At 40.7% G+C, this 22,623-nt stretch overlaps 1 protein-coding gene across 12 annotated transcripts in view; it reads right to left on the bottom strand.

Annotated features, from left to right (window-relative positions):
- The window catches only part of MARK2 (microtubule affinity regulating kinase 2), a 729,699-nt gene that overhangs the window by 152,802 nt on the left and 554,274 nt on the right, over window positions 1-22,623 (bottom strand). The gene's annotated exons all lie outside the window — the stretch shown is intronic.

Below are 22,623 nucleotides of genomic sequence, written 5' to 3'. Positions count from 1 at the left end.
ACCTCGGTATATATTATATAGTGTGAGCCCCCCTACCTTTTATTTTTTCCATTTTGACATATGAGACATCATTACACAGACAACTTACATCATGGATGCGGTATATAGATGATGTCCTGTTCATCTGGCAAAGTAGACCGGCTTCCTTCTTAGAATTTTTATCCAGATTAAATCAGAACACATTGGCCCTGATTTATCAATCTGTCTGAGACAGAAACTGGAGTGATTTTCCCAAGCAACCAATCACAGCTCATGTTTTATATCTTATGGAGCTCTGGTAAAATGAAAGCTGAGCCGTGATTGGTTGCTTGGGAAAATCACTCCAGTTTCTGTCTCAGACAGATTGATAAATCAGGGCCATTGAATATTAAATTTACGCACCAGATTAGTCAGCACCAAATGGACTTCTTAGACCTCAGAATTTCAACAGACCGCAGTGGAAGACTGCTTACCACTATCCATAGGAAGGACACAAGTGTGAACTCATTGCTTCATGCCAAATGCTTACACCCACAACAATACCATTAGGGCCATACCATAGGTACAGTTTCTCAGGGCTAGACATATATGTGCTGATGAAGAGTTTGAAAATCAATCTTTTGACTTGCAGCAGCGCTTCCTACAGAGAGGATACTCACCCAGGGATATTTCTGGCGGATATGTGAAGGCTAAAAGACAACAATGATCTCAATTATTGCACTCAAGAAACAAGAAAAGGGATTCTACAGATATTAGAATGATTACAAACTATCACTGTAGGTGGCAAGATATGATGTGTTCTATGAAGAAATTATGGCAGATACTACAACAAGATCCAGACCTTCAGAAGTTATTACCAGCACAACCCCAAGTGACAGCAAGATGTTGTAAATCATTAAGGGATATCCTGGTGAAAATCCATTATATCCCTCCTAAATCACCATATATCTTTTTTTCAACAGGCCCTAAGTGGGGATCGGTACCTTGTGGTGATTGTTCAATCTGTAATCAGGTGATCAGAACAGATGTCTTTATGGATTCAAGTGGTGAAAAAGAGTTTTGGATTGTGCATCATATAAATTGCAAAACAGTGGCTGTGATTTACTATGCGACCTGTCCTTGTGGATTAATTTATGTGGGGATGACGACCAGACAAATGAGGGTAAGAATCCAGGAACATCTACGTGACATCAAAGCCACAATGAGGGTGGATTTGTTTGATTCTGAGGGCATAAAAAAACTCAAACCTATCCCACGCCATTTCAGAGTTGCACATAATGGTCAGTGGAACCTTCTGAAGTTCAGAGGTATAGATCGGATACATCTTAGTATTCATGGAGGTGATGTCCAGAAACAAATTGGAAGAAAAGAATGTAAGTGGATCTATGCACTCAAAACAGCATCTCCCTTGGGGCTCAATGAGAACACTAGCTTCTCCTGTTTTCTGTAGATTTATATACATTCTCTGTATATAATTTTATTTTTTATTTTATCTGCTTTCAGCTACACTATTCTATTGGGGGCCCATAGGAGCTTGATAGGGTTTTTCTTTTACTAATGAGTTTTACTTTATCTGTTTCATGTTAGGAGGGAACCCAGGGACATCAAAATATGAAGAATACCCTGTTGATGCCGATCCGGATATTGTATTATGTATACTTGTGTAATTCTTGTTTATATTGCTCGTTTTCTTTTTCTTTTTTTTCATCCCCTACTAAACAATTACTACTATCACTATAAATTTTACATAAAAATTTTTTTATTCACTAATGGAATTGCACATTTTTATTATGTTATTATATATTGGAATATTTTGTTACATATTTATCACACAACTGAACCATATAGTTTTACATATATTTATCACATATTTATATCATATATATATATATATATGTATATATATAAAGAAAAAAATGTACATACATTTCTTATTTACATGTGTATTTGCACATATTCTACATGCACATTCACACATGAATTGCTCTAATTATTTTATTTGCACATATTCTATATGCACATTCATATTCTATTCTATATGCACATTGTACCAATCAACAACAAAAGGCGGGGAGCACGGACATGCGCACAGCGCACAAAGCACCATGTTAGGTGAGGGAACAGTGGCCCTCTTTATCACTCCCGGACGAAGCGGGGCAAAATGCATTGGAGTGTGAGGTGGGGGAACACAGGAGTTAGGCTATGCCACACAGCTGGATTTGTAATTTCAATCATTTTCCATGTATATGTTTATGGTAGTATGTGCAATATGGATTGATGAGAACCAGTTATATACAGATACTGATGCACTTTTTCGCTGCTATGGCGGCATCCAGCAACTTCCTGTAGGAACCAACCTGAAAGATCTTCCCCTGTGCAACACAGGGCGGCACTTTGGTTCCTCCATGCTTCTTGTGAAGAGGCGTTGCTCCCGGAGGTTGGCGGAGCTTAAAACTTTGTGCGCGTGGGAGATTGTGGCCGATGGTCAACCCCTTCAGGGCTGGAACTTTCTTTACTTCGGGGCGCAGCTTGCTCCAAACAGGCAATGACTGCAACTCAGTCTCTGGTCACAGTCTACACACGCTGTATGGCCGTTAATAAAGTGTTCCCCCTCTATTTTGTTAGTGCCCATCAGCATAAGCAAAGTTCTGCACAATTATTCTGGCGCACCATCTTTCACACACTAGGGTACAGTTCAGACTGGGTTTTTTTTGTAGGCATACACCCGAATCCTGTTTGTGGATGCCAAAAGAGATGTGGTACCATGAGTGGTGTAGGGAAATACCTTATCACTTCGTGATGCCAGAGCACCGTTATCCTGTACACGGCCCGAGGTTGGAGACAGCTTCTCCTGGGTCAGACACGGGGAGTAAAGGAACACACTGACGACAGGTTACGGATAACTGTCTTTGCTGAGCAGGAAGCAGATGGCATTACACTGACAGTATGGTGCAGAGTGAAAGGATGCAGCGTTACCACTTGAGAGCTCTGTTGCCTTGCTGGGACTTGAGGTGCTTTCACCCATTGAATTGAGACTTGAAGAATGAGCCTGGTAGCTGGGGTTCTGTCAAGGTCTTGTAGCTTCCTCCGCCAGGGCATGAACCTTCACCGTGTGGGTGATTCTTGAAGAATGTAGAAAACAATTCACAAAGACTATAATGACCCCCCCCCCCCATAACAAACAAAAGACAATTAGACATGATAAAAAAAGAAACAGCAGTGGGGGAACACAGAGTTGAATGTATATACCATATGTATATCAAAAATACATATGGTATATGTATGGATCCCAATGTGTAGCCCTGTTTAATTCAAATGAACCTATATGGCTCAAACATGGAACCCAACATACCCATACATGTAAACAGATAGAGGTAAAGATAGTGCCGCAGCTCAAACTGCCAGCGAGAAACTACTGTGAACCCCCGCCGTGCGACTGTACCCTAAAAACACTACACTACACTAACAAAAAATTAAATAAAAAGTAAAAAAAACACTACATATACACATACCCCTACACAGCCCCCCTCCCCAATAAAAATGAAAAACGTCTGGTACGCCACCGTTTCCAAAATGGAGCCTCCAGCTGTTGCAAAACAACTACTCCCAGTATTGCCAGATAGCCACTGACTGTCTAGGCATGCTGGGAGTTTTACAACAGCTGGAGGCACCCTGTTTGGGAATCACTGGTGTAGAATACCCCTATGTCCACCCCTATGCAAGTCCCTAATTTAGGCCTCAAATGCGCATGGCGCTCTCACTTTGGAGCCCTGTCCTATTTGAAGGCAACAGTTTAGGGTCACATATGGGGTATCGCCGTACTCGGGAGAAATTGTGTTACAAATTTTGAGGGGTATTTTCTGCTATTACCCTTTTAAAAAATGTAAAATTTTGGGGAAACCAAGCATTTTAGGTAAAAAAATTTTTTTTTTTTACATATGCAAAAGTCGTAAATCACCTGTGAGGTATTAAGGTTCACATCACCCCTTGTTACGTTCCCACGAGGGGTCTAGTTTCCAAAATGGTATGCCATGTTTTTTAGTTTTTTTTGCTGTTCTGGCACCATAGGGGCTTCCTAAATGCGGCATGCCCCCAGAGCAAAATTTGCTTTCAAAAAGCCAAATGTGACTCCTTCTCTTCTGAGACCTGTAGTGCGCCAGCAGAGCACTTTTCACCCCCATATGGGGTGTTTTCTGAATCAGGAGAAATTGGGCTTCAAATTTTGGGGGGTATTTTACATATACAAAAGTTGTGAAACACCTGTAGGGTATTAAGGTTCACATTACCCCTCGTTACATTCCCCGAGGGGTCTAGTTTCCAAAATGGAATGCCATGTGGATTTTTTTTGCTGTTCTGGCACCATAGGGGCTTCCTAAAGGTGACATGCCCCCCAAAAACCATTTGTCGCTCCTTCCCTTCTGAGCCCTCTACTGCGCCCGCTGAACAATTAACATAGACATATGAGGCATGTGCTTACTCGTGAGAAATTAGGTTTCAAATACCAGTAAAAATTTTCTCCTTTTTACCTCTTGCAAAAATTCAAAAATTGGGTCTACAAGAATATGCGAGTGTAAAAAATGAAGATTTTGAATTTTCTCCTTCACTTTGCTGCTATTCCTGTGAAACACCTAAAGGGTTAATACACTTACTGAATGTCATTTTGAATACTTTGGGGGGTGTAGTTTTTATAATGGGGTATTTCTAATATGAAGACCCTTCAAATCCATTTCAAACCTAAACTGGTCCATGAAAAATAGCAAGTTTGAAAATTTTGTGAAAAATTTCAAAATTGCTGCTGAACTTTGAAGCCCTCTGGTGTCTTCCAAAAGTAAAAACTCATAAATTTTATGATGCAAACATATAGTAGACATATTGTATATGTGAACCCAAAAAAATTTATTTTGAATATGCATTTTTCTTACAAGCAGAGAGCTTCAAAGTTTTTTCATCAAATTTTGGGATTTTTCACCAAGAAAGGATGCAAGTTACCATCAAATTTTACCACTAAGTTAAAGTAGAATATGTCACGAAAAAACAATCTCGGAATCAGAATGATAACTAAAAGCATTCCAGAGTTATTAATGTTTAAACTGACAGTGGTCAGATTTGCAAAAAACGCTCTGGTCCTTAAGGTGTAAAATGGCCTGGTCCTTAAGGAGTTAAAGGAAGGAGCTTTGGACTTTTTTTTCCCCTTATCTCCAGTTGGACTGCCCTTTGTCACTTCTCAGCTGCCAGGACTGGGCGCAGAGGACTGCTGTGTTTTAGAGGGGGAGTTTGTGGTGTCCCAGCACCAAGGGCTGTCCTGTGGCTTCGGACTGCCTCGGGCAGACCTGCAGCTCAGGTGTTGGGTCCACTGAGAGACTTCTTACTGCATTAATTATGTTCCAGCACTTTGCCAAGAGTTAATATATTTTTTTATAATTATCTTGATACATTATTCTTATGTATATTATTTATATCTATATGTACATATTCCAAGTCACCAATACACTATTCTCTCTTACACATATACAAAACACATTTTCTTTATATTCACAAGATATAATTCCCTTCCACTATCACATTTCCACATCCATATGAAATCAGTCACTTTAGGTAGATATTTACCCACAATACGGTCTGTCATATTAGACAGGTTTACATGTTGACCTATATACTTTATTTACACATTCAATTGCAAGTAATTAATAGATAGATATCACACAGTATTCTGTGTTTTTAGAAGAGCCCCTTGATGTAGCTGATATCCAAGCAACCATTCAATCCATACCCGAGTTTTACCATGAACCTAGGTCTGCTGCTGTTGAGCTGCTGCCACTTGCTCGGATTTTTTTATTTATTTTTTGACAGATAATACTCTGTCTATTTGCAAGCTTCTAGAACTCCATTGCTACACGAGGACAACAAAGTTAGTATCTGCCGCAGAGCAGAGAGCCATCACCGTGAATTTGACCTACACGGACCCTCAAGGAGACAGCACTACAGCACCACCACATCGGAGTTGCGCTGCCAACTCCAGGAGTTGTGAGTATCCGCTGCTATACCTACACAAAGGCAAAACCGGCTTCATTTAGCCTGGACTAACGGAGTTGCGCCGCCGACACCAGCAACTGCACTCTCGGCTCCCGCTTGCAATCGGAGGGAGAGGTGAGAGGTGCATAGCACCACAGTTTTATTATTCACTGCCACAAAAAGCAAATTACAGTTATCTCTGTGCAGGACATAGGTGCATAGCACCGATGTATCATTGTTGCAAAACCTCTAAAGCCATTGCTAACATTTCTGCAGTTGCATTATTACAATACCAAAGTCCAAGGAAAAAAGGAAAAAGTGGCACCAAAGATCAAATATCCCTGTTCAATAATGAAATCCTGAGGCAATACAATCAGGGCTATCCAGAAGGTTTGAAGTACTGCCGTACCTGGGGGTGCAGGTATAATATCAGATAACATCAAACATCGAGGAGAAGAAGGTAAAAAGACCGCACTCACCCACTGTACTCGCTGGTGGATTGCAGATTTATTCAGAATGCAAAAAACAATTCCATATGGTGGAGGACGTGGAGGGGAAAAAAAGTCAAAGGGACTAGTTTCGCGCCAGCCGGCGCTTTCTCTGACTGGGCTACATCAGCTGGCAGGAAGGGGAGGGAATTTCAAACGCCAAAGCTGATGACGTGGGAGTATGCAAAAAAATGAAAGAAAATAAACACCTGGGCATACATTCAAAATTATTATCAAAAGTGGAGAAAAAAGGTAAAAAGGAAGAAAACAAGGACAAAAAGAACAGAGGCGGGCTAGAAAAAATACTAATGCGAATTTATAAAAAAACGCTAAGATCTTGCCGGTCATTCAGTCCCATTCCTTCTAATGCCTTGCTGCGCATGATCCAGCGCTCTTCGCAACGGAGTAAAGTCCTGTGTCGGTCTATTCCAGGTGAGTTTGTTTTAACCCTTTCAATGCCAAAAAATCGCAAGGTGTCTGCTTCTCCTTTGTGGACTGATCTCATATGTTCAATTAACCTGGCACAACCGTGCCCCGTGTGAATGGATCTGAGGTGTTCGCGAAATCGTATCCTTAAGGGTCTAATAGTAGATCCTATATAGAAGCACATACACGGGCAGACGATGAACTACATAGTCCGTACGGCAGCACATAAAATCCCTTATTCTGACATCTGTGCTTCCTAAAGTGAAGAATTTTCCTGGCAGGAGATATTTGCAGTGAGGGCAGTTACCACATTTGTGGTTGCCCAGGGGAACGGTGGAGGATAACCAGTCTTTTTCTTTCCGAGCTGGGGGTAAAGCGCTGCGTACTAATAAATTGTTAATACTTTAACTTTTTCGAAAGGAGACAAGAGGTTTTTTAACTGCTGCATCCTTGAAGACAGGATCATTTTCGATAAGAAACCAGTTATTTTTTATTACTTGCTTGATAGTTTCAGCTAACACGTTATACTTAAAAGAAAAAACAAAACGTGGGCGATCAGGGGTGGTTGCAGATTTTTTCTTTTTTTTATATGTTTTTTTCACTAGATCCAATCTGGGAATAGCGGTGGCTTTTGTCAGAGCTTTATCAAGTTCATGAGGGGGGTAACCTCTTTTTAAGAATCTATTGTACAGGTCTTTTGCTTGTGTCGAGAAATCCTCATCTCTTTTTTATTAATTTTACGCAGTCTCAAAAACTGGCTATACGGGAGGGCTTGTTTAGTATGAGCGGGATGAAAGCTGTTATAATGTAACAAATTACTGGAGGCAGTGGGTTTTCGATAGCCTAGTGTAAAAAAATGCCCATTTTCCACTGTGAGCATAACATCCAAAAATTCCATGGAAGATTCGCTGAATTTTTTAGTGAATCTCATGTTCATTTTATTATTACTTATGTGATTTACGAAATCGTCAAATCTATCAGGGGTGCTGTCCCAAACAATCAGAATATCATCCACATAACGGTAATATTTTATTATGTTGGAAAGAAAGGGATTTGTATTATTTAGTATGTATAATTTTTCAAAAAGCCAAAAAAATGATGGCGAAAGAACATGCCACGGGTGTCCCCATGGCCGTGCCCGTGCATTGGGCATACCATTGATCTTGAAAAACAAAACAATTATTTTGGAGAATGAGGGTTAGAGCTTCACAGACAAAGGACACGAAAATATTCTCTTTCCCGGCGTTTTCCAAAAATTCTTGAGAAACCCCCGGGCAGGCCCATTGTGGCCGGAATAGGGGGCATCACGGAGCCACTGTCTCAATATATAGAGTGGTTGTTACACCCTCTTTTAGCAGACATTCCTTCATATGTGAAGGATACGGACGACCTGTTGTTGTCATTGGAAACGCTCAACTGGCAAGATTCCTATAAATTGACATCAATCGATGTGGAAAGCTTATATACACGAATTCCTCAGGATACTGGTGTTCTAGCTGTCCAAGAATTTTTGGAAAACGCCGGGAAAGAGAATATTTTCGTGTCCTTTGTCTGTGAAGCTCTAACCCTCATTCTCCAAAATAATTGTTTTGTTTTTCAAGATCAATGGTATTCCCAATGCACGGGCACGGCCATGGGGACACCCGTGGCATGTTCGTTCGCCATCATTTTTTTGGCCATTTTTGAAAAATTATACATACTCAATAATACAAATCCCTTTCTTTCCAACATAATAAAATATTACCGTTATGTGGATGATATTCTGATTGTTTGGGACAGCACCCCTGATAGATTTGACGATTTCGTAAATCACATAAGTAATAATAAAATGAACATGAGATTCACTAAAAAATTCAGCGAATCTTCCATGGAATTTTTGGATGTTATGCTCACAGTGGAAAATGGGCATTTTTTTACACTAGGCTATTGAAAACCCACTGCCTCCAGTAATTTGTTACATTATAACAGCTTTCATCCCGCTCATACTAAACAAGCCCTCCCGTATAGCCAGTTTTTGAGACTGCGTAAAATTAATAAAAGAGATGAGGATTTCTCGACACAAGCAAAAGACCTGTACAATAGATTCTTAAAAAGAGGTTACCCCCCTCATGAACTTGATAAAACTCTGACAAAAGCCACCGCTATTCCCAGATTGGATCTAGTGAAAAAAACATATAAAAAAAAGAAAAAATCTGCAACCACCCCTGATCGCCCACGTTTTGTTTTTTCTTTTAAGTATAAAGTGTTAGCTGAAACTATCAAGCAAGTAATAAAAAATAACTGGTTTCTTATCGAAAATGATCCTGTCTTCAAGGATGCAGCAGTTAAAAAACCTCTTGTCTCCTTTCGAAAAAGTTAAAGTATTAACAATTTATTAGTACGCAGCGCTTTACCCCCAGCTCGGAAAGAAAAAGACTGGTTATCCTCCACCGTTCCCCTGGCAACCACAAATGTGGTAACTGCCCTCACTGCAAATATCTCCTGCCAGGAAAATTCTTCACTTTAGGAAGCACAGATGTCAGAATAAGGGATTTTATGTGCTGCCGTACGGACTATGTAGTTTATGCTATCGTCTGCCCGTGTATGTGCTTCTATATAGGATCTACTATTAGACCCTTAAGGATACGATTTCGCGAACACCTCAGATCCATTCACACGGGGCACGGTTGTGCCAGGTTAATTGAGCATATGAGATCAGTCCACAAAGGAGAAGCAGACACCTTGCGATTTTTTGGCATTGAAAGGGTTAAAACAAACTCACCTGGAATAGACCGACACAGGACTTTACTCCGTTGCGAAGAGCGCTGGATCATGCGCAGCAAGGCATTATAAGGAATGGGACTGAATGACCGGCAAGATCTTAGCGTTTTTTTTATAAATTTGCATTAGTATTTTTTCTAGCCCGCCTCTGTTCTTTTTGTCCTTGTTTTCTTCCTTTTTACCTTTTTTCTCCACTTTTGATAATAATTTTGAATGTATGCCCAGGTGTTTATTTTCTTTCATTTTTTTGCATACTCCCACGTCATCAGCTTTGGCGTTTGAAATTCCCTCCCCTTCCTGCCAGCTGATGTAGCCCAGTCAGAGAAAGCGCCGGCTGGCGGGAAACTAGTCCCTTTGGCTTTTTTTCCCCTCCACGTCCTCCACCATATGGAATTGTTTTTTGCATTCTGAATAAATCTGCAATCCACCAGCGAGTACAGTGGGTGAGTGCGGTCTTTTTACCTTCTTCTCCTCGATGTTTGCATTATTACAATACTCCTATAAGACATTTTGTTGCCGGATTAAGAGTCTCTGCAGGTCATTTTGCCGGATTAAAAGGACATTTGAATTTTTTTTTACTCTAATTAGAGACTATTGCATCAATCCAATTTTTATTTTTATTTTTTGTATTTATCTGCGCAGAATACTAAATACTTTATAGTGTTATAAGAATTGCATTTTAATTCAGCAGCATTCCTCAATATATTTTATTTTATATGTTTTATTGTATAACTTGCTTTACGTCACCATATAGCTTGAAGTAAGCCACAAGGGCCCTGTGGCTTTTCCAGACAGCTATATATACTTATATAACATCGCTATTTATTTTTAACAGCTATGCTTATTGTGATTTTTTAAATAAATTAAATTTTTAAACAATACATTTTTAAATTATGAAGACCCAGTATCCATTTTAACTTTGAGCACCGTCACTTTCCATTTGTCTATTTTAGTATTTTTTCAAAACATAGAAACATTTAAAGGGCTACTCATCCCCTATCCTTTGCATAGGGGATAAGATGTCTAGGGGCGAAGATGTCAGATCGCCGGGGTCCCGCTTCTGGGGACCCTGGGGATCCCTGCTGCAGCACCCCACTGTCATTACTGCGCAGAGCGAGATCGCCCTGCACGTAATGACGGGCAATACAGGCGCCGGAGCATCGTTACGTCACGGCTCCGCCCCTCGGGACGTCACAGCTCCGCCCCTCATGACGTCACGGCCCGCCCCGTCAATACAAGTCTATGGGAGGGGGCGTGGTGGTCGTCACGCCCCCTGCCATAGACTTGCATTAAGGGGACGGGCCGTGATGTCATGAGGGGCGGGGCCATGACGTCACGCTGCTCCGGCGCCTGTATCGCCTGTCATTACGCACAGAGCGAACTCGCTCTGTGCAGTAATGATGGCGGGGTGCCGCAGCGGTGATCCCCGGGGTCCCCAGCAGCGGGACCGTGGCGATCTAACATCTTATCCCCTATCCTTTGGATAGGGGATAAGATGCCAGGGGCGGAGTACCCCTTTAAGTTTACAGATGGCATAAATTGTGATAAACCAAATACCACTACATCTACACAAATGTCCAAATCTTTGTCAGACACATTCAGGGAATTATAATACATGCTAATTTAAAAAATCAAACAACAATGGGAAATAAAAAGCCAATCTCATTTGATAGAGACACACAATATTCCCAAAGGATTATCAGTTTACAGAGTACCAGCTAACGATTTAGAAAACTCTGAATTCAGACAAAAATGGGATAACTATTTTAACCCCTTAAGGACCCGGGGTTTTTCCGTTTTTGTATTTTCGTTTTTTCCTCCTTGCCTTTAAAAAAATCATAACTCTTTCAATTTTGCATCTAAAAATCCATTTGATGGCTTATTTTTTGCGCCACCAATTCTACTTTGTAATGACATCAGCCATTTTACCCAAAAATCTACGGTGAAACGGAAAAAAAATTATTGTGAGACAAAACTGAAAAAAAAAATGCAGTTTTGTAACTTTTGGGGGCTTCCGTTTCTACGTAGTACATTTTTTGGTAAAAATGACACCTTATCTTTATTCTGTAGGTCCATCTGATTAAAATGATACCCTACTTATATAGGTTTGATTTTGTTGTACTTCTGGAAAAAATCATAACTACATGCAGGAAAATTAATACGTTTAAAATTGTCATATTCTGACCCCTATAACTTTTTTATTTTTCCGCGTATGTTGTGGTATGAGGGCTAATTTTTTTTCAGTGGTACCCTTTTTGCATTGATAGGACTTATTGATCGCGTTTTATTAATTTTTTCATGATATAAAAAGTGACCAAAAATGCACTATTTTGGACTTTGGAATTTTTTTGCGCGTACGCCATTGACCGTGCGGTTTAATTAACAATATATTTTTATAATTTGGACATTTTTGCACGCGGCGATACCATATATTTTTATTTACACTGTTTTTTTTTTTTATGGGAAAAGGGGAGTGATTCAAACTTTTAATAGGGGAGGTGTTGAAAGATCGTTCACTTTTTTTTTGCAGTGTTATAGCTCCCATAGGGACCTATAACACTGCACACACTGATCTTTTACATTGATCAGTGGTTTCTTATAAGAAACCACTGATCGATGATTCTGCCGCTTGTCTTCTCATGCCTGGACCTCAGGCACTGAGCAGTCATTTGGCAATCGGACAGCGAGGAGGCAGGTAGGGATCCTCCGGCTGTCTTGTAAGCTGTTCGGGATGCTGCGATTTTGCCGCGGCTACCCAAACAGCTCCCTGAGCTGACCGGCATGCTTTCAATTTAGACGCGGCGTTCAACTTTGAACGCCATGTTTAAAGGGTTAATAGCGCACAGCACCGCGATCAATGCCGCGCGCTATTAGCCACGGGTCCCGGCTGTTAGAGGCCGGGCCCAACCTGCTATGATACGGGGCCACACCGTGGCCCCACGTTATAGATCGGGAGCGTACGTCATGGGTCCTTAAGAGGTTAAAGGGTACCTCTCATCAAATAAACTTTTGATATATTTTAGATTAATGAATGTTGAATAACTTTCCAATAGCATGTTAATGAAAAATATGCTTCTTTCTATAGTATTTTTCCCGATCAGTCCTGTCAGCAAGCATTTCTGACTCATGCTGGAGTCCTAAACACTCAGAGCTGCCAGCCTGCTTTGTTCACAGCCAAACAGGCTGTGAACAAAGCAGGCTGGCAGCTCTGAGTGTTCTCCTTTGTGAACAAAGCAGACTGGCAGCTCGTAGTGTTTAGGACTCCAGCATGAGTCTGAAATGCTTGCTGCCAGGACTGGTAGGGAGACCCCTAGTGGTCATTTCTTCAAAGTGGAAAATTAAATAGAAAGAAGCATATTTTTTTAATAACATGCAATTGTAAAGTTATTCTGCATACATTAATCTATAATATATCAAAAGTTTTTTTGATGAGAGGTACCCTTTAAAGAAGTCTCAGTTGGAGCTACGAAACTGTAATAGAACACAGACAAGAAATGCTTGCTGAGCTAGATAATAAAATTTCCGTACTACAAATATATAAATATACGTACTACACTTGAGTGTTTGGACAAAACAACAGAATATTTGAGGTTCCAAGACTGTCTATGTAAAACACTAGATAATGCTGAACAAGATATAATATCACGTAAAACCAAAAAACAATTATGGAATATTATTAAAACAACACGACAACACAAACGAACAACGACACAGACAACACCGTACAATACAATATTCCAGTATCCAATAAATTCTCTACCCTGTCAGAAGGGAATTTTTTAGAGTCACGTTCCACACAACACAATCACCACCCACACCAGAACCATCACCAACATTACACACCCCATTATACCACCCACTATTCCAAACGCACACAATCCACACTCCTCCCAATTATCAGCATCCCAATCAAACTCACCATCACAGCCGTTTTCAGCCCAACCGGTATCCACACAGATCGGCCACCTATCAGACCCATTACAATGCCACACCAATAAGAGAACACATACCTATGACACTACAGCCACTTCCCCAAAGACCCCAGATAGAAACAGCAGCACAAATACACCCAGCCCCACAAACACTATTAGCAACACCCAACATAGAAACCCACTCCAGAAAAAGAGAATACGTCGAGGTGGTAGACACAATAGAAATCATAGAACAACCAAAACCAAGATAAACAGAGCATAAAATCCGACAATATCGTTTTTAATCCAAGTTCCAAATCATTAACGGTAAACCAGATGAACCTCCTAAATAAGGGTCTTAAACACCATGTAAATAAAAATAAATATAAACATATGTGGTATCGCCGCGTGCGTAAATGTTCGAACTATAAAAATAGATCATTAATTAAACTGCAATGGTCAAGTCCAAAATAACGTATTTTTGGTCGCTTTTTATATCATGAAAAATGAATAAAAAGCGATCAAAAAGTCAGATCAATACAAAAATGGTACAGCTAAAAACATCAGATCATGGCTCAAAAACTGAGCCCTCATACCGCCCCATACGCAGAAAAATAAGAAAGTTATAGGGGTCAGAAGATGACAATTTTAAAAGTATAAATTTCCGTGCATGTAGTTATGATTTTTTCCAGAAGTACGACAACATCAAAAGGATATAAGATCAGGTGTCATTTTTACTGAAAAATGCACTGCGTAGAAATGGAAGCCCCCAAAAGTTACAAATTGGTGTTTTTTCTTCAATTTCATCGCACAATGATTTTTTTTCCATTTAGCTGTTTTTGGGTAAAATGACTGATGTCACTGCAAAGCAGAATTGGTGGCGCAAAAAATAAGCCATCATATGGATTTTTAGGTGCAAAATTGAAAGAGTTATGATGTTTAAAATCACGATAAAAACAAGCAATCTCCAGGTAGCAGAGCGGGATCAATGGAAGCGCTGAGACCAGATAAGAAGTTAAAAGGATTTATTTCCCATAATGCAACGCGTTTCACGGTCACCCGCTTCCTCGGGCATGTTGGGTTTAGCAGATTACTGATGGAAGCAGGTGACCGTGAAACGCGTTGCATTATGGGAAATAAATCCTTTTAACTTCTTATCTGGTCTCAGCGCTTCCATTGATCCCGCTCTGCTACCTGGAGATTGCTTGTTTTTATCGTGATTCTATTTCAGCGGGACGAAGCTGCAGAGACCCTTTGATGATACAAACTGTTCCATTGTTGTACTTGGTTGGAGTACAACTTCATGTGGTAAGCGCAATTCACACTTAGCGTTACCAACTCACCTTTGGTGTTACACTACGGAGCGCATCCGTTTGTGCTTTTTTTATTTCATGATGTTTAAAAGGTAAGGAGGAAAAAACTAAAAAGCAAAAACGGAAAAACCCCTGGTCCTTAAGGGGTTAAATTTGCCCTGAGCCAATCTACAGACAAATTTAGTACCTATATTGGCATTGAAAAATACATTCGCAAATTATGCCTAACATTTTTTTTTTATGAAAAGCCCATTGGACCCCAAAAAAATCTGACACCAACTATTTCCAATTTTAAACATACAGATCTTAGAACCAAATCACAATTTTACCCCAAACAGGAGATAAGTGGAGACATGATGGCTTTCAAAAAAGCGGTAGAAAAATATATTAGAGACATCAAAACACAAAAAAACTGATGGGGCAATCTAACTCCGGGTGAAATAAGAGCAATCAAACAACGTCAACAAGATCTATCTATAACAATCAGACCGGTGGACAAAGGGGGTGGTATTGTCATTTTAGATACTGAAAAATATGAATCAGAATGCATTAAACAACTAAATGACATTAAAACATACACCAAACTAAAAGGAGATCCAAGTATAGATTTTACCAAAAAAAGGGATTCTTAAAAAACAAGAATACGATTTTATTTTGGGAACCCAAAAAAGTATATCAATGTTTTATACCATACCGAAAATCCATAAAGACACCACCAACCCTCCTGGAAGGCCGATCGTGTCAGGTATCGGCTCTATAACTGTGAATTTATCACAGTACATAGACAATTTTTTGCAACCATATGTCAAACTTACACCTTCTTATCTCCGAGATACAACACAAATAGTACAAATAGTTGAAACTACCACATGGAATCCTGACTGGTTGTTGGGTACATTAGATGTAAGCTCACTGTATACAATTATAAATCACAACAGGGGATAGAGGCAATAAAACATTTTAACTACCAAAATGGATTTACATGTAGATCACATTTTATTCATTTTAGAAAACATTGAATTTATTTTATCACACAATTATTTTTTATTTGGCACAGATTTTTATCTCCAAACTAATGGTACAGCCATGTTCACCAGGTTCGAGCCCAGTTATGCCAAACTGTTCATGGCAGATTGGGAGGACACTACCATCTTATCCCTACTGGGTGGGAACCTGGTGAGCTGGCACAGCTATATTGACAACATATTTTTTATTTGGAGAGGGTCAAGTGATGATTTGGATCAGCTTGAACACAAATAATTTTAACTTAAATTTTACACCACACATCAGCACCACCTCAGTTGAATTTTTAGATCCACCTATCACATCAACAGAACACAATTTAATTTGCAGCACATTTCGGAAACCAGTAGCCAAGAATGGTTTTATTTTACATACCAGTTGTCACCTCCCCAATGGTTACTTAATGTCCCCACCAGCCAGTATCGCCGGTTGAAACGCAATTGTACAATACCTGAACAGTTCGAGAAAGAAGCCGAGATACTTACAGAACAGTTTTTAGAGAAGAAATATCCACTGAACAACCTCCAAATATCACTTGATAAAGTTCGTAAACTGGATAGGTCGTCATTTTTTGAGCCTACAACCACCAAAGTTAATGCAGTAACCTCTGAAGCACCAAAAATTAATTATCCCTTTTAACTCACAACACAGGAAAATAGAAGGAGTGATCAAAAAATATTGGCCGTTGTTACGCCAGGACAAAATGTTGGGGGATTTTTTACCAGACAGACCACCTATTATTTATACCAAGGCCCCCAACCTAGCAATAAAAGTAGCTCCTACGGTACCACAGAACTCAAAAACTAATAATAAAGATAGAATGGTTTTAAACATCAATGGATTCTTCAGATGTGGACAATGTCCAAACTGTAAGGAAACAAATGTTCCCAAAAAAACTACCAAAATCACTAGTACTGCTAATGACTTTGAATTAGAGATTAAGGAATTTCTAAACTGTATGAGCAAAAGAGTGATTTACATTATAGAGTGTCCTTGCCATAAACTATACATAGGCAGAACTTCACGAGCACTTAAAACACGTATTTTAGAACAGATATAGTATTAAAAAGAAAAATGATAAACACCCTCTGTCCTTGCACTTTAGAGATTTCCACAATAGCAACCCTAACCAGTTAAGTTACTCAGCAATCATGTCAATCAAACCCGACTGGCGTGGAGGAAACTACATTAGAAAATGTCCAAAGCAGAATCTAAAAAAATCTTTGAGTTTGAGTCACTTATGCCGAGAGGTCTGAATATCTATATGTACATATTCCAAGTCACCAATACACTATTCTCTCACATATACAAAACACATTTTCTTTATATTCACAAGATATACCGTATTTTTCGGCGTATAACACGCACTTTTTAGGCTAAAATTTTTAGCCTAAAGTCTGTGTGCGTGTTGTACGCCGATACACCCCCAGGAAAGGCAGGGGGAGAGAGTCCGTCGCTGCCCGCTTCTCTCCCCCTGCCTTTCCTGGGGTCTAGAGCGCTGCTGTCGGCCCTTCTCACCCCCTGGCTATCGACGCCGCTGCCCGTTCTGTCCCCCTGACTATCGGTGCCGGCGCCGCTGCCCCGTTGCCTCCCCCCATCCCCGGTGGCATAATTACCTGAGTCGGGTCCGCGCTGCTGCAGGCCTCCGGCGTGCGTCCCCGGCGTCGTTGCTATGCGCTGAAGGGGACGCACGCCGGAGGCCTGCAGCAGCGCGGACCCGACTCAGGTAATTATGCCACCGGGGATGGGGGGAGGCAACGGGGCAGCGGCACCGGCAATGGGTGCCGCTGCCCCTTCTCTCCCCCTGGCTGTCGGCGCCGCTTCTCTCCCCCTGGCTATCGGCGCCGGCACCGATAGTCAGGGGGACAGAACGGGCAGCGGCGCCGATAGCCAGGGGGTGAGAAGGGCCGACAGCAGCGCTCTAGACCACAGGAAAGGCAGGGGGAGAGAAGCGGGCAGCGACGGCCTCTCTCCCCCTGCCTTTCCTGGGGGTATATCGGGGTATACACGCGCACACACGCACCCTCATTTTACCATGGATATTTGGGTAAAAAACTTTTTTTACCCAAATATCCTTGGTAAAATGAGGGTGCGTGTTATAGGCCGGTGCGTGGTATACCCCGATAAATACGGTAATTCCCTTCCCCTATCACATTTCCACATCCATATGAAATCAGTCACTTTAGGTAGATATTTACCCACAATACGGTCTGTCATATTAGACAGGTTTACATGTTGACCTATATACTTTATTTACACATTCAATTGCAAGTGATAAATAAATAGATATCACATAGTATTCCGTGTTTTTAGAAGAGCCCCTTGATGTGTCTGACATCCAAGCAACCATTCAATCCATACCCGAGTTTTACCATGAACCTACATGACTTGATTTTTTAATTTGGTAAAGATGTGCATTTTAAGGTGTGCCTATATATACCCTGAGAATGACTAGCTTCTATCATATCTTACCTTTGTTGCTGAAGAAAGGATCTATTTATTTATTTATTTATTTATTACTATTTAGTGAGGTCTGCTGCTGTTGAGCAATTGCCACTTGCTCTGATTTTTTTATTTATTTTTTGACAGATAATACTTTATCTGCAAGCTTCTAGAACTCCATTGCTACACGAGGACACCAAAGTTAGTATCTGCCGCAGAGCAGAGAGCCATCACCATGAATTTGACCTACACGGACCCTCAAGGAGACAGCACTACAGCATTGCCACATCGGAGTTGCGCTGACAACTCCAGGAGCTGTGAGTATCCGTTGCTATACCTACACCAAGGCAAAACCGGCTTAATTCAGCCTGGACTAAAGGAGTTGCGCCGCCGACTCCAGCAACTGCACTCCCGGCTCCTGCTTGCAATCGGAGGGAGAGGTGAGAGGTGCATAGCACCACCGTTTTATTATTCACTGCCACAAAAATCAATTTACAGTTATCTCTGTGCCGGACATAGGTGCATAACACTAGTGTTGCTCGCGAATATCGCATATTCGCGAATATAGCACAATATATTCGTAATTACGAATATTCGTTTATTTTTATTTTTTCCACAGTACATATCACAGTGATCACCCATCTCTGCTTTCAGCTTGTGTGGTATAAAGAAGGCTCTAATACTACTGTGTGAGACTGGCGTGCGAATTTTCGCATATGAGAAAATTTGCATATGCTAATTTTTGCATATGTGCATTTTCACTTATGCTACCCCTTAATTCCCTGGTTGAACTTGATGGACATATGTCTTTTTTCGACCGTACTTTTTTCGACCGTACTAACTATGTAACTATGTAATTTTGTATATGCTATGCATATGTTAATTTTCGCATACGTGAGTTTTCGCACATGCGAAAATAACACCAGAATATTACGAATATGCGAATATTCGCGAATATATGACGAATATTCGTCCATATATTCGCGAATTTGAATATGGCCTATGCCGCTCAACACTACATAGCACCACTGTATCATTGTTGCAAAACCTCTAAAGCCATTGCTGAACAGTTATAATAACATTTCTGCAGTTGCATTATTACAATACTCCTATAAGACATTTTGTTCCTGGATTAAGAGTGTCTGCAGGTCATTTTGCCGGATTAAAGGACATTTTCATTTTTTTTACTCTAATTAGAGACTATTGCATCAATCCAATTTTTTATTTATTTATCTGCGCAGAATACTAAATACTTTATAGTGTTCTAAGAATAGCATTTTAATTCAGCAGCAGTCCTCTATATATTTTATATGTTTTATTGTATAACTTGCTTTACGTCACCATATAGCTTGAAGTAAGCAACAAGGTCCCTGTGGCTTTCCCAGACAGCTATATATACTTATATAACATCGCTATTTATTTTTAACAGCTATGCCTATTGTGATTTTTTTTATTAATTTAATTTTTAAACAATACATTTATTTTTAAATTATTAAGACCCAGTATCCATTTTAACTTTGAGCACAGTCACTTTCTATTTATCTATTTTAGTATTTTTTACACCTAGGGTATAGGTGTTTAGGCAGCTAATTGCTCAGTTCAAGGTGGTTTGAAGATAGGTGAGCACTTTCCATTATTTTTTTGTTATTATTTATATTTGTTACTGTACCTTTAAGAGAGCAGTGTAAACCCATGTGACCCTGCCTGCCAATAAGAACCCCTAAATTATTTTCCATATAGTGTAGTGGGGAGGAGTTGCCTCAGTTCAACCTAGAGCTGTGAGCAGAGCATCTAAGTGTGGTAAAGGTGTATTGTGTGTGGAGAGCTCCAAGGGAAGGCCCAGATCAAATCTACTTTGTCCGGTCATTCTGCAAAGATCACCCACACAGTGGAAGTTCATGCCCTGGTGGAGGAAGCTACAATAACTTGACAGAACCCTAGTTACTAGGATCATTCTTCAAGTCTCTCAAGTCAGTATCAATTCATTGGGTGAAAGCACCACAAGTCCCAGCAAGGAAACAGGGCTCCCAAGGGGTTACGCTCCATCCTCTCACTCTGCACCATACTCTCAGTGCAATACAATTTGCACCCAGCTCAGCAAAGACAGTTATCTATAACCTGACATTGGCTTGTTCCTTTACTCCCTGTGTCTGTCCCAGGAATAGCTGTCTCCAACCTCGGACCGTGTATAGGATAACCGTGCCCTGGCATCACAAAGTGATAAGGTATTTCCCTACACCACCTGTTTTACTACACTTGTGTGTACTATGCATGTGTCGAGATTCATTGACTGGAGGACTACAGGTTACAGCGGTCCCGCATGATCTGATCTCGCATAGGCTAAGACTGGAGGAGTCCTGTGAGTATATTGTGGTGTCATGAAGCTTGAGTGCGCTGTCTTGAAGATTGAGTGCGTTGTCTCTGTTGGCAATTAGGGTACGCTGGCCATTTAAGATGAACTGCGGCGTGCAGCGGTTTGTGCAATCTGCTGCTGGAGTTTGCGGTATCAGCTGCACTGTCCGGAATCTTCTTCTGGCTTTTGCAGAGTCTTTGCAGAGGACTATATGGATGCGGGCGCAGCTGCCGGAGCTTTTGAATTTTCACTGCACCCAGAGGATAGAAATCCTTCCCCTCGGCGTGACTGCGGAGGATCAGCGGGGAGGAGTCGCAGCTTTTCACATGCGGGGGAAGGCCCAGCGCTGACTTTAACCCCTTCAGGCACACAGCAAGTGCACAGAATTATTCACCTCTTCCCTTACTTTTTCTTGCGCCCCAGCTAAGCACAATCTCAACAGTGAAGTCCTGTACACTTCTGGGCGCAATAGTATTCGCTACATGCGATAATTCTAGACAGTTAACAAAGCACAGTTCTGTATAGGGGGAGGACTATGGCTTTTGTCAGGGTAGCAACGTTCTTTAAGGCACACACCCGTATCCTGTTCGTAAGATGCCAAAAGAGTTGTGGTGAACCAGGAGAGTTGTGGTGTCTGGGGTGTTGCGGTGATGTAAGTGCAGGGGCTGGTGGTATTAACCCTTAGATGTCGTGACGCCAGGGTGCGGTTTCCATAGTGTTAATGGTCCCAGAAACGGTAGGGAAAATAACGGAATGTCCACAGCAGACTTTATGAATAAACTGAAGAACTTTACTTGAAGATTTTATACAAGTCTTCATACATAACAGTCTCTTAAGAGGTAACCGGAATGCAGGTTCCTCACAGGTTTTGCTGGGACTTTGAACCAATGAGCTTTGATGCAGGCCACGGTGCTACTAATTATAATATTTTAGCTGGTTGTAGTCACACAGGATTTGATAGATTGAGCTTTATAACTCACGGTTTAGTGGCTGCAGGTTCTTAGGCTTTGGCCTAGATGAATTGAGATTTCTGCTGAGATGTTTGTGCTTGCTTTGATAATCCGGAACTAAGAGCGAGAATTTAGTGGCTACAGCCCTTTATAAAATAAGGGAAGTCCAGAGAAGGTCGGCACTGCAAATAGGTAGTTGGTGCCCGAGGACCAAATATAGCAATGATCCAAATGAAGAAAGGGTCCCGGCACTCAATTGCTTGTGAAATCTCAGTAATTTATTTATGCAACATGCATAGCATACAGGCAGGTACGCGTTACGGCTCAATAGCCTTTGTCAACCATGTGCACGTAACTGTTGAGATACACCTGATATGATTGCATCCGGTTCACAGTAACCACGTCATCACTAATTATTATTGTCATTCAAAACACATAGTATAAATTTAAACATGATACATGTCAATGAAAAAAATAACATAGTACTTGAAAAGTTTCTCATAGCGGAGAAGAGGGGGCGATATTAAAAAATTGCTCATCCAGAAGGAAGCTTTTTGGATACACCGTTTAGGGACTCTGGAAGAGCGCGGTATGAACCGTGACTATGAGCTCTCACAGCTACTATAATGATAGAGGTATAGTTACTGGCATTGCATGAATTAATGTGTCTATCTTGCAGATTTTTTACAGAGCGGAAAATGAGTCCACATTCTACAATGAATCTCCGCTATGAGAAACTTTTTGAGTACTATGTTATTTTTTTCATTGATATGTATCATGTTTAAATTTATACATGAATTACAATAGTAATTAGTGATGACGTGGTTACTGTGAACCGGATGCAATCATATAAGGTGTATCTCAACAGTTACCTGCACATGGTTGACAAAGGCTATTGAGCCGTAACGCGTACCTGCCTGTATGCTATGCATGTTGCATAAATAAATTACTGAGATTTCAGAAGCA

This window comes from Hyla sarda, chromosome 6 (genome assembly GCF_029499605.1).
Source record: "Hyla sarda isolate aHylSar1 chromosome 6, aHylSar1.hap1, whole genome shotgun sequence".
NCBI lineage: Eukaryota > Metazoa > Chordata > Amphibia > Anura > Hylidae > Hyla > Hyla sarda.
Note: the sequence above shows the minus strand (reverse complement) of the source record. Positions and strands in the feature narration are given on the sequence as shown.